General features: G+C 38.9%; 1 protein-coding gene across 1 annotated transcript in view; it reads right to left on the reverse strand.

Annotated features, from left to right (window-relative positions):
• Nucleotides 1-7,609: 7,609 nt before the first annotated feature.
• Nucleotides 7,610-12,414, reverse strand: part of tdrd3 (tudor domain containing 3) — a 41,720-nt gene continuing 36,915 nt past the window's right edge. The window contains exon 14 of the mRNA XM_030080050.1: nt 7,610-7,850. The gene's annotated coding sequence lies outside the window, so the exon portion shown is untranslated. The remainder of the gene's footprint in view (nt 7,851-12,414) is intronic.

The following is a 12,414-nucleotide window of genomic DNA, read 5'->3' on the forward strand; positions in this document are numbered from 1 at the left end:
GTTGAGAAGAACGTCATGATGGAGCAGCTCAAGATGCCAAATGAGGTTAAGAACACCTGCACCTTTCCAGAGTGCACAGAATTTGAAATGTGCTTAATGAATAAATGAACATCAAATCACCTTTATTTACCATCCTTTTCATATTGCATCTCTCTGTAAATCTGAACAATTTTATTTTTAGTGTTCTTATGATCATTCTCATTAATATTCAGGTCACCAAGAAAGTACACTACTATTGTCCACAGCTGCTTTATCTAGACTCTGGGTTGGTGGATCTATACATATATTTGATTTTAATACTGTAGGTGCTGGATCAGGTAGGGGCACCTGTACCCATAAAACTTCCAGATGGCTTATCAGATAAACCCTTCTTTTAAACAGTAAATTATTCAGAATATAAATGAACACATCTTCTCAATTCCAATCCTTTCTTATTGCATTTTATCCAGTAATATAGATTTGCCATCAGTGTTTCTGTAATTGCTAAAACATGAGCATTATTGGTAGCTAACAAGCTATAAATGCCATTAACTTTATTTGGCATCTATAAACAGTTGCATGTTCAACATGTAACCCCTTTTAGGCAGATGTAGATCAACAGAATCAGCATAAGTAATTCACTTCAACAAACATCTCAAGTTATTTTGTGGTCATTGTACAACTGATTTATGTATAGTTTGTCCTTCACCAGACAACCACAATGACTCAAAAGTCTGTGTTCTTCCATAATAGGGTAGAGTATTTTCCTCCTGTTTATGACTTCTAGAAGAAATTGATCATTAAAGGCAAATGATGCTCCTTATGTTCTTTAGCCCTACTCCAGACAAGGTCTTTGTGTTTCTGATGCCCAAACGTGGTTTCTACCACTCTTGATCTGTCTTTAACCTGATCTTTACAAATGGACCAAATCAGTGTCAAAACACTTGTGTGTTTCGTGCATGTCCAATTGCAAAAGATACAACGCACCTCTCTTATCAGAAAACAGCCAACCCATTAGTCTTTTACCAGCTCTTGGTAAATAATTGGAAGGCATAATTACTGAACCAATATGGGCATATATAGAAACATATCATTTAATTTCTTTGAACCAGCATGCTCATAAGTAATGATCATTCCACAAGGACAGTCCTCACATGTTGATTTGGGAAAGTCTGCTAGTGTACTATTCTGAAATTTCAGTGCTGCTTTTGATTTGGTGGATCATAGGATCTTCCTGGAAAAAAAACTCCCCCATTATGGGTTTGAACAGACTGCCCCTGACGGTGTGCATTTTTATTTGACTGATAGAAGAAAATGACCCATTAAAATATATACATTGTGTTGTCTTTCTCTCTCAAATTGCAATTTCTGCTGATGACGTAACTACATATGGAGCAGATTTTATTCTAATTATGCAAAAAACAAAGGTAATGCTTATGGTTCCTATGAAGAGGAAACAGTTTCTCTTACAGCTTATGGCAGACAATGGTTTAATACAGCAGGTAGAGAACAGACTTTTGGGTATCCAACTTAATAGTTGCCTGACTTCGGAAAACACACACATCATGTATGTGTAAGAAACTGGTTAACAATGAACAGTACACCTTTATCAAAGCTGTTTTAGTTTCAAAACTTTAACCACAGATAACCACAGCTGATTTACTTGTCAAGAGTGAAATGAAAGGGTGACTAAGCTTTCCTCACCAAAAGAAGTGAAAATGGCACGCCCAATCAACTCTGTTATCACATGATCCAATATGAATCCAATCCAATATCAATATCTAATATTTATTAAATTGGAGACTTTTTAAGGATCCCACAGGCAACCTGTTACATACCTGTTTGCTTGTAGTCAATCAAACACAAAAATGTTTACATTCCTCCATTACAAAGATTAGAAGTCTTAAAAATAAAACTTGTGAAAATGTTTGTCCTGTGCATTTGGTCTAGTCATTGCAACATGTTGGCAAGATTGTTGTGAGTTTCAGTGTTGGCTGGGAGGTGTGAAAAGACAGGAGGCCCAATGATACAAGTGACACCTGGACTATTATGCTCAGTGGGAACATCATATTGAGCAGTTAAAAAAACACATTCATGCAGCCTAAAACTCGTAATTACCACTGGGAAATATGGATAATAACAGAGTTTCTGAGTTGACATTTAATGACAAAAACAGTGGAAAAAAATAGAGAATATACCTGGTGAACAGTCTATGCTGTCATACTGCTGCTGATATACTGTAAATCAACTCTTGAAATAGGTTTCCTTTAATGCAACAAAATCAGGTTTCAAACAGCATCCTCTTTTTCCAACCAAAGAACTTGAATGCCAGTCAAGTGATAAGCAGACTAAGGGCCCTATCTTGCGCCAGACTCCCTAAACCCGTTATTTGCGGATTTAGGGTTGCGCAAGAGGCGTTCCCCCGTAAAAGTTGCTATCTTGTGCACCTCCCGCTATCCGCAAAACACCTGCGCTACCCGCTATATTATGCATAGGCATTTTTGGGCGTTACGCCAGTTAAACCAATCAGTAAGCCAGGTGCCACTTTAAGGGCAGGCTGCGCTATCCTAAATCCTAAATCCTAAACCCGCGATGGAGAGAGGGAGGTAGATTTTCTCAGGGCTTCTACTGAGGCTAAAGCAAGTTGGCTTTACATATATATACATATTATATATTATATTATAGGCGAGTTAATTCGTGAGGTGGAGCCACATGTGTCCAAGTGGACGTGTCACAAGGTTATACTGATTGAGTAAAATCCCCCGGTCACACCACACACACACAAGAGGCAGAGGTGGAACTATGTGTAAACTAATTTATTGCCAAGGTAGATTGGGCAAATAAAATATTAAAAATAAAAATATAGCACAGCTGCTGGCTTATGATAAAACAATAAAACGTGCTGGCAGTCTTTCCTCTAAACAGTCTATATGAGTAATATACTCAGTCCATTCCAACGGCAACCCGGTATCAGTCCGACCGTGTGCCTGGCGAGGCTCCGTCGGGGCACGCATTGAAGCCGCCTGGGCGCGCTCTCGTAACAGCCCAAACTTTAGGGAAAGTTGTGCGCAAGATAGCAATTTTAGGGATAGCGCATGAAACATGCCCACGGACACACCTCCAGGTGCAAATGATGGAGTCGGCATAAGGGATAGCGGGTAGCGCGGGCGCAAGATACCGTTTAGGGATAGCGGAAGTTCCTAAATCCGCAATTTGCGGGTAGCGGGTAGTGGCAGCGGGTAGCGGGTGGCACAAGATAGGGCCCTGAGTGTCAGACATAAGAGTTTCCAAGTCTAACCAGTTTTGGAAAAGTATTGGCACTGACAGTTAGGCATGGATGGGGATGTTAATGAGCGATTAGCCTGCCGATTCTTGAAACATCACTGACACCAGAAACTGTTATTTTGCAGATCCTTACACAATCCAATGTGATTCAGTATTAATGGAAGATGTATTCACTGAGAAAAGAAGGGCATTCGGATGGAGCTGTGACTGGACAGACTGAGGACAGAAACTTTTCAGAAGAGCTAGAGAATAGTAAGTATTTATAGATTATAATACCCACATTATGATTAATACCACTGCAACTTAAAATAATACTTCTCACACTGGCTACTGGCGGTCTCCAATCCTGGAATGACGCCACCCAGAAGTCAGATCCTAAATATCAAACATGTTTGATATGAGCTGGGGCGGCTCAGATCACAAAGTCTCAGACTGGGATTAACCTCCCAGTTGTTAGGATGTCCAAACATGTCAGTGTGCCTGATAATCATGTAGTGTGCCTGGGCTTTTTATCAGAAACAAAACTAAGAGCTGGGGGACAGTCCCACTGCAGTTTCTTACAGGCTGACTGAGGCTCTACAAACACTTTGATGTCCTTTTTGTAGTCTCTGCAATATCCATATACCTCTGTTTGTAGTGTCACTGAATTACCAACAATTTTAAGATGCTGGTACTGTATGTTTAGTTGACACTACTGTCTCAGTTGCTGACCTTTACTTTATGACAGTTAACGTATACTTGTTATAAATCTCAGGATATACAACCAAAGACATGTTCAGATCTTCTGGTGCCAACATCAGCCAAGAAAAATGGGAAAATGCATCAGGGTACAAAATTACTGGTTCAAACTAGGCCTGGAGCCGACTGCCTTGCCTAATAGCTTTGTATTTAGCATGGATTTCTGTATTTGTTTATGTGGTGTGAAACAAGTTTTAAGCTGCTATGAAAACTAAATAAATAAATAAATAAACAAATAAATAAAAAGCTCTAGCATTAGTGACTTAGTATTACCATAGTTGACACTGGGGTTGTGGTCTTAGTTTGACAGCAAATACATCTTTTAAAAACAGATTATTGGTAAACAGGAAACAGAAATCTTTTCATTTTTTTTTTTAGACTAAACAAATAAATAAATAAATAAACAACCTAAAGGTACCATGGAAGCCACAACCACTTTGGTGGTCGACAAATTTTTAAATGTTGGTCAAACTGTGCAAATGATCTTATCATGCTTCATTCTCTGACTGCTGGGCATCATTTCAAATTAAGAGTCTGTGAGGAGGTACATAGGTGATTCTATTTAGTTTTAATCTCTGTTTTTCAAAAACACTGTTAGCACCTGATATGAAAGGGCAATGTACAATTGATGCTAAATCTTCACTGATTATCCAATATGGAAGAAAACATGGTCAAATCAAATCAGCCTGCACTTAAACCTCATAAACCTATCAAACCAAAACATTAAAAAGTAAGTTGCTGCCCAGATGTTTTTGATCACATCGTAAATCCTCTCATGTAAAATCCAATCTAATCATAATCCAAGACAGTTTCTAGAATACTAAATAATTGTAATGGGAGCTTTAGATTTACTCTACAACATCAACATGATTACATAAACTGCAGCTGAAAGTTACATAAACATGCAGAGCAAGTTGTAATTCCAGCCTGGGACACTGCCTTTGTATGGAATGATACAGCGCCTTCATAATACACTTGTTGCATGTTGCACTTGCATGTTTACTTATCCAAGCAACAATTCTAGTGGTTTTATTATATTAATTAATGACTACGCAGGAACATCTTGAAATTTTTTTCATTTGTCTTTTTTATTTCCTTTATTCATTTCCTTCATTCAATCCTTTACAAATATATAATGAAACCTGGTCAGAGCCTACAATCAGTGTTTTACTGCAACTGCCGGCATCCATGGCTGACATACTGTCATTCAGAGACTGTCTAAAGCTAGAGTTAAGTTATTCCATATTATACATATGGTGTCATAGGGAACTAGATAAACTAAGGTATCCACTGGACTGGTACCAGTCATGTCATACTAGGTTGTCGGCAAGGGGGACAAACAATGCTGCAAAGTTAGGCTAAAGTTTGGCACCCACTGGTCTCCCATTTGCTGACATGCCCACTTTACACTAATCCCATGGGGTTTGGGTCAAAAACCATGCATTTTTACATTCAATACAAATTTGTTATTTTCGCCTATTCTCAAATGGTGTATTTACTATCCTGCATACAGGGGCCTAACCAGTCTTGAAGCTGCATGAATTGGGTTTCACTGGAAAACTGAGACTCTGAGAAATTGCTGCAACGACTTATGCGCAGTTTTGGAAGCAATGTATTAGAAAAGCAACACATTTCTGTAATTCCTCTACTTTTGGCAGCAAGTGGAAATGTAACTAATTACTTTTTCAAGTTAACTAATGCGATAGCAATTACTGACACTTAAATAGGGCTTGTTACTTATTACTTTTGTCTTGATAGCAGATGAAGGCAGCCTAACATCACCTGACCTTACGGCACCACAATGAATGAATCAATCAATCAATCAGCATTAGACTGAAGACAATGGCTGACAGTTCAGGCACTGTGAGGTTCCTATCCTGGAAATAAAGATATTATTTTTCTCTCCCCAAGATTAAGGACAAAAATATATTGGTAGTCTCTTTGCAAGTGTGAGAACTATAGTGTCCACATCACAGAATAGTAATTCTAATCTTCTGAAGCAATACGCAGGACCCCAGTGCTAATAAGCCTATCAAAACATATCTATTGTGTTTTATTAATCCACTATTTGATTTGCATCATCATGATAATGGGCACAATGATAGATAAAATTTGCCAGTTGTTTTGTCCCACACTTTGCCACAGTAACACTAATATAGCTTTGTATGCATTAATATAAGAGAATTAAAGCAAAGTAATGCAAAGTTACTTCCTCTAGTAACTCATTTCGTTTGTATGCAGTAACTGGTAAAATGTTTGTCATTTTTGAGAACACAAACTAGTAACTGTGACTATTTACTAATTTTAAGTCATTTGCAAAACACTTCTTATGAGACATTTAGGCATGGAAATGGTCATCATATAGTTCCACCATAATGATCAAAACCCTTATTCACTCTAAACTTTTAACATTTGAATAGGGGCCTAACCGAAAACACAACGTTTATTACTGATTTATGACTAGAATAACTTGACACATAGTGCTGAGCTGCATCTCAAATTAATATTCAGGTGTTTTGTGATGCCAACAGCACAGGAAGTTGCAGTGCAGTGTTAGGGTTTGGGGTTGTATTTGATGTGTATGTACAGAAAATCGAAAGTCAACTCACAGGTTGGACATAATTATGCCACAGGCTTCATCTAACCTGCAGGCCCTTACATATGTGATTTGTTGGGTCTCAGTACTATTGTATGATGGGATCTGCCAAACATTTAGCAGTTTTGCAGAACAATTTAAAAGGGCCACTAGAGCTAATGGTCAAAACAAAATTGATTTCATTCTTCTATCAAAACACCAGTATTTTTTCTGAAATTAATAGGAGCACATTGCTAATTTTCAGTAAAAAGCTTATCTTCAGCCCACAGGGAAGATCCATACAGCTTCACTTTTAGTTCCTCCCTGCTGGATAGGTTTCCATATAACCATCTGTCAATTATTTATCTATGCTCACTTGGAACCTCAATTGGAAAATAAAGCAAATCCTTTGGACCAGTGATACAGAATAGCCCAGTGACCTCTCTGTTGAACCTCGGTGCCTTTGTCCACTCAACCCCTGCAGTGCGTAAAAGTGAAATTGAAGCAGAGGCGGAGATTATTTCTTGATGTGTAGAACTACTGTGTCTCCCACACAGCAGGAGCCCATAAATAGCTAACCCAGTGGTGTGCCATGCTTGAAGAGCTAGCAATAGTCCCTTTTGTAGTGTGCAAAATGATATCTCTCTAGTGCTACCATCTCTATTACAAGATGAGATTGTCTTACCCTTCGGATTTGCCTCAGAGAACACGACAAATGAGCTTGAGCTGCTTGCAAAGGCCGAGCAGTGCCTATGCTCATACAGGAGAGCAGAACTGATAGAACAGAGGAAAGCTACAAGAATCAGCGAATAAGGTGTAACAGTGTGTAGCAAGTTAAACCACTATCTTGGCATTTTTCAGTAGAAGATATACTCAGATATAATCATGCAATTCCTGGTGTCTTTGACTGGTACAAAATAAATAAACAAACCCATGGATCCCTGGATAAGTTTCTTTGTCTATCACACATTTGTTTCTCATATGAATTTCCTGATTCAATCATATACCACATTAAAACAACAACAAATCAGCTACATACTAGAATATTGTTTATTAACATTTTAATGCAGCTGTTTTACAAATCTTCACATTTACAGTAGTTGTGTCCATAACAAAATTAATGGATGTTCATCTAAGTTTTTTGCATCTTGTCCAAGCCCTTTGAAAAGTGCTGTATGTCTTGACGTTATGGACACATAAAAACTCAGGAAGAACTCTGGATTGTTGAGGAAGAGACGTTATCTCTGTCCCGGAAGGATGGAGGACAAACAGACTGATGGATTGGGGAAAAAAAGAGAAAATTATTAAAGCCATTACAAAATGAATCCAAGTTGTACATACACTGACTTATCCATACTCTCACAACACTAAGGTCACTGTAGTTGTAGACCTCGTGCAAACATGTCTTCACAAAATTCTTTGAACGAGCAGTGACATTTAAAGCAGTAAATAATTCTCACACATAATCAATGTTAACAGGAATCCCAAGCACTTAAACAAATTAGTTTTCTAGTGCACTTGTCACTTTCAAGGACATGAGGCAGTATAAAGTTTTGTATGTGATCTCTTAGAAATTAGAGTGCAGTATTCTTTTGCAAATTTATTTTAAGTACGTTTTTAAAAAAAACATGTTTTCCATTTCATTAAGTGCACACAATAGTGTATTCTCTCTCTTTTGTAAGATATGAATATGCTTCTATCAGATATCTGACAGAAGCATCTCATTTTGGAACATGTTCCAGAATTAGCACTTTGGAACGCGTTCTGACCTTATGTTCTTTCACATGCGCACCATTTGTAAAGACCCCAATTATCTCAAATTGACCCAGTTTTAATTAATACTTCATGCTATAAAAATATAAGATTAAATATTTTCACCTCATCATTTAAAGGCCTTTCACAGATTGAAGGAGGTAAATGACCTGAAGATCGACCACTCATATAAACCAGTTGCTGATGTACTGTGATTTTACAGCTCTGTGGTGTGAATCCAAACACCAAGAAGGACATCAACAGGACAGAAATGGCTGGTTCACACTTCATTAGCCCTGATATAGGATCCTTTGGTATTCTTTGAAAATACTGGTTGGTGTTGCTCCCAAATGGTCCTGTGTTGCTCCACAGAGAATTCTCCTAGCAGATGTCCATTACGTTTCACTTTTCTACTAGTCCGCACTGACACATGCTACTCTCCTCCTCTGCACAAATACATTTTTTTAGACCTTGTTACATCGTTGATTTTTGTCAGGGTGCCGTACCTCTGAAGAATATGCCAACTGCTGCCACTAGTGGTCGAAAGGCAGACTGCAATAACTCATCACAGTGGAAATGCTTAACGAAGTAACTAAATCATTAGAGCAAACATATCACTCCAGCATCATTAGTGTTGCTTTGCATGTTTTACGAATGTAGTCATGCCAAGTGTGTATTATGCAAAGTGTCATCATTTCCACAGCCGTGAATGTACTGCTCGGAGGCACAGCACAACCAAAAAGGTCAAGGTGTCTGTCAGCCATCTTTGACTGGTTTCAGTGGAGTGAAGGACCATGAACATCGGTGTAGTTCAGTGAAATTTGACTTTTTTCGTTATGCACCTCTGCAACTTCTGTAGAGGGAATTCTCTATGGGGCACCACAGGACCCTTTGGTAGAGATAACAACCAGTACCACACAAGATTATCAAAGATTCCTATATCAGGCTAATGCTTTTTACACAGCTATATGCAAGGTGTAATCAGTATGTGTTCATGTTCTAATTACAACTGTGTGCCTGGGAAGTCCAACACTTTAGCGGCGCTGTGGGAAAAGTGAAGCTCTCCACATGCCCCAAAAGAAAAAAATAACCCAATAAGCCTGCAGTTCCTTTTGCTCTTTGTTCTACCAAATTTGGGTGGAAGCACTGCACTGCCATGTGCTTTGTTTAGAATTTTGAGCGGTGCACGGTCTTGTGTATGACATCAGTGTGTAAAGCCTTTTTGACTGCAATTACATCATTACCATTCTGCCCACTCCGTTATGTGCATTTCTGCATGGAGCATGAATCAGCCTTAAAGAGTAACTAAAAACCAAGAACAATATTTTGATTTATTAAATTATGTATACTGTAATTTATGTATGTTTGCAGTAGAACGTGGTCCCAAATTTTCCTTTTTTTGGCAAAAGCACACGTTTTTCAATTCCAAGCTCACATCTCAGTGTGTGCTGCACTCCTAAATGTGAAAAAATAAACAGTGCAGGAAAAACCATTCAACCATTGTTTGGTTCATCCGTTCACTTTATAACTTTATAACTTTTCTTTTGTTTTTTAATGTTCAATATATCATAGAATGAGCATGCATGGACTTGAAAATGAAATAAAAGATATGAAGACTGAATTTTGGCTATGACACTAATGATATGTTTGCTTTGTGGGAAAAAAAAAAAAAAAAACATTTCTGTGAATGCATTTTAATTTTAACATATTTATAATATTTTTAATAATTATAATTAGATGCCTCCTTAAATATAGGGCTTACCATTCATGGGTCATTAAGGGTCATTATCCCTGGTGCAACAGCACTGTGGCATTGGTGTGTTTGCCGGCCAGCTGAGTGCATTAGTGGCTGCATGTAGCCTTCAATGTCACCTCTGTTTTGTATTCCAACACAGAGGTGGCCCCTTACTTCAATTATTTTTGAAGCATCTTCATCTGAACGCCAATGCTGTCACAGCCTGGGCATGATTGGTGGTGTTGTCTTTGGTGAATCTGTTTTTATGACATTTGTATGTGTATGTGACTGTAAAACATGCTAACTTCAGTGCAGTGTTAGCAGGTCTAAGTTAGCACCAGGAGCAGATGCCGGCATGGGACTAGATGTGGCTGAATCTATATGGAGGTTCATAATTATCCTGTTTGAAGTATGTGAAGGATTTTGTTTGCTTTCTGAGGAGATCACCAGATTTTCAAATGCCCCGCCGCTGTAAAGTGAATGTAGGTTATTGTAGCTACACTGTTGCTCTGTGCTCAGATGAGCCTTTGTTTTAGTAATGGATCACAGAAAGGTTAAGGTGTAACACAGGAGCATTTCCTTCAGTCTCAGTTTCTCTGTAATCAACCTGATCTAACAACCTAATCTGGTCACTCCTGTGTGGTCAACAGCACTGAACACAGTGTTAGAGGCAAATCAATCACTACCACTTAGTCACATCTCCCTTTCATTCTCCATTCCCTCTGTCCCAGCTACTAGCTGGTGCGGCAGAAATGCAGAGACACTGGACATTGTGGACTTGTGGACTTGCGACAGTCCAGGGTTTCTGCTGTCCATTTATACAGCTGTGGTGCTTTGGGTGATAACTGTGCTTCTGTTTATATCTGTCACTGTTTTGAGTCTAAGCTATGTTTCAAGTGGAAGTTGCAGTGTAGTATTTGTGGGTAGGAATGGCAAGGGGCGTAGCTGTTTGTCATGGTTGGTACAGGACGTTGGCTGTGGTACCTACTTCAAAGGCCAGCCCAGTGCCCACCCACCTTTCCCCAGGTTCAAAGGCATTTTTCAATCTGTGAACAACGCGTGTCAAAGGTGGTGTTCAGTTACTCTTTAAATTTCAAGCTAGGTTTACCAGTTCAATTGTGTCTCAAATCTGAGGACAAAAAAAAAAGACAATCCTAAAAATAAATAAATAAATAAATAAATAAATAAGAGATGGGCATTAGGTTTTGAAAAACAGTGAAGGATAATGTACAATGCTCATAAAGAGCAGTAAATGATTAAAAATTCTTTTGCTTCTTCTTTTGCTTTTGTGTTTGTTTAAAGCAGCGGTTTACGGCCCAGATCTTACTGGAGGTGTACTTGAGGACTGGATTCTGCAAGTTTTTGTTTCAGCTCTATTCATGTACACCTGAGCGAATCAAGGGCCACATATTTTCATGCATGCCGTGGTAGATCTGCTGCAACCAATCACCATTAAGCCTTAAACTTCTGCTGCACTGCCCAAGCTTAAACCTTTAAGGTATGCTGCATTTCTGATCACACCCAATCAGTGAAGTGGCAGCAGGTATTTTTAGCAGCTGCCGATAGCAAAGTACCTGTGGCTAAATCACTGATTGGGTGTGGCCAGAAGTGCAACAATGCCAGAACTGATTGGGTGTGGCCAGAAGTGCAACAATGCCAGAAAGTTTCAGCTCCAAGAGGGCAGTGTACCAGAGGTTTTCTATGCTGCTGAGTCACTCTTTAATTGGTTCATGTGTACTAGAGTAGAGCTGCAACAAAAACTTGAAAAACTTGGACAGGAGCCTCAAAGACTAGTTTGAGAACCACTGATTTAAACCATTTCGGAGAGCTTTTCGGAGAATACATGACATGAACAATACATGTCCTGCGTCCCTGACATTAAAATCTGAGAAGGATGCAGTAAACTCACTATCAATGTGTCCAGAGCATGCCCCCTATCATTACCCTGATAATGCTTACGCAGTGCCTTGTTTCTCTCATTTACTGAATGAGATTCCATGATTCAGTAGGAGGCTGATTCAAAACAGAGTCAACTAAGCCGGCGAGGCAACTGCTGCACTGAACTAACAAATTCATTAACCCGGCAGCACACAGGGCCACTCCGGAGTTAACAACAGGGGCGCTCAAACATCCAGTCAAGTTTCATTTTCAACCCAGGAGCCAGGAAAATACTTGTGATGGCAAATGTGTACAAAAGTCAAATGATTCATAAACTGGATTACCTCAGCATAATTTCCAAGTTTCTGTGAATATCAGCCAGCAGTTTTATTATGTCTTTTCAACACAGCTGGTACTGAACTGGTAAGCTAGCTGATTCACTGTTTTGAATCAGACTCCTTAACTGAATCAG

This window comes from Myripristis murdjan, chromosome 3 (genome assembly GCF_902150065.1).
Source record: "Myripristis murdjan chromosome 3, fMyrMur1.1, whole genome shotgun sequence".
Lineage (NCBI taxonomy): Eukaryota > Metazoa > Chordata > Actinopteri > Holocentriformes > Holocentridae > Myripristis > Myripristis murdjan.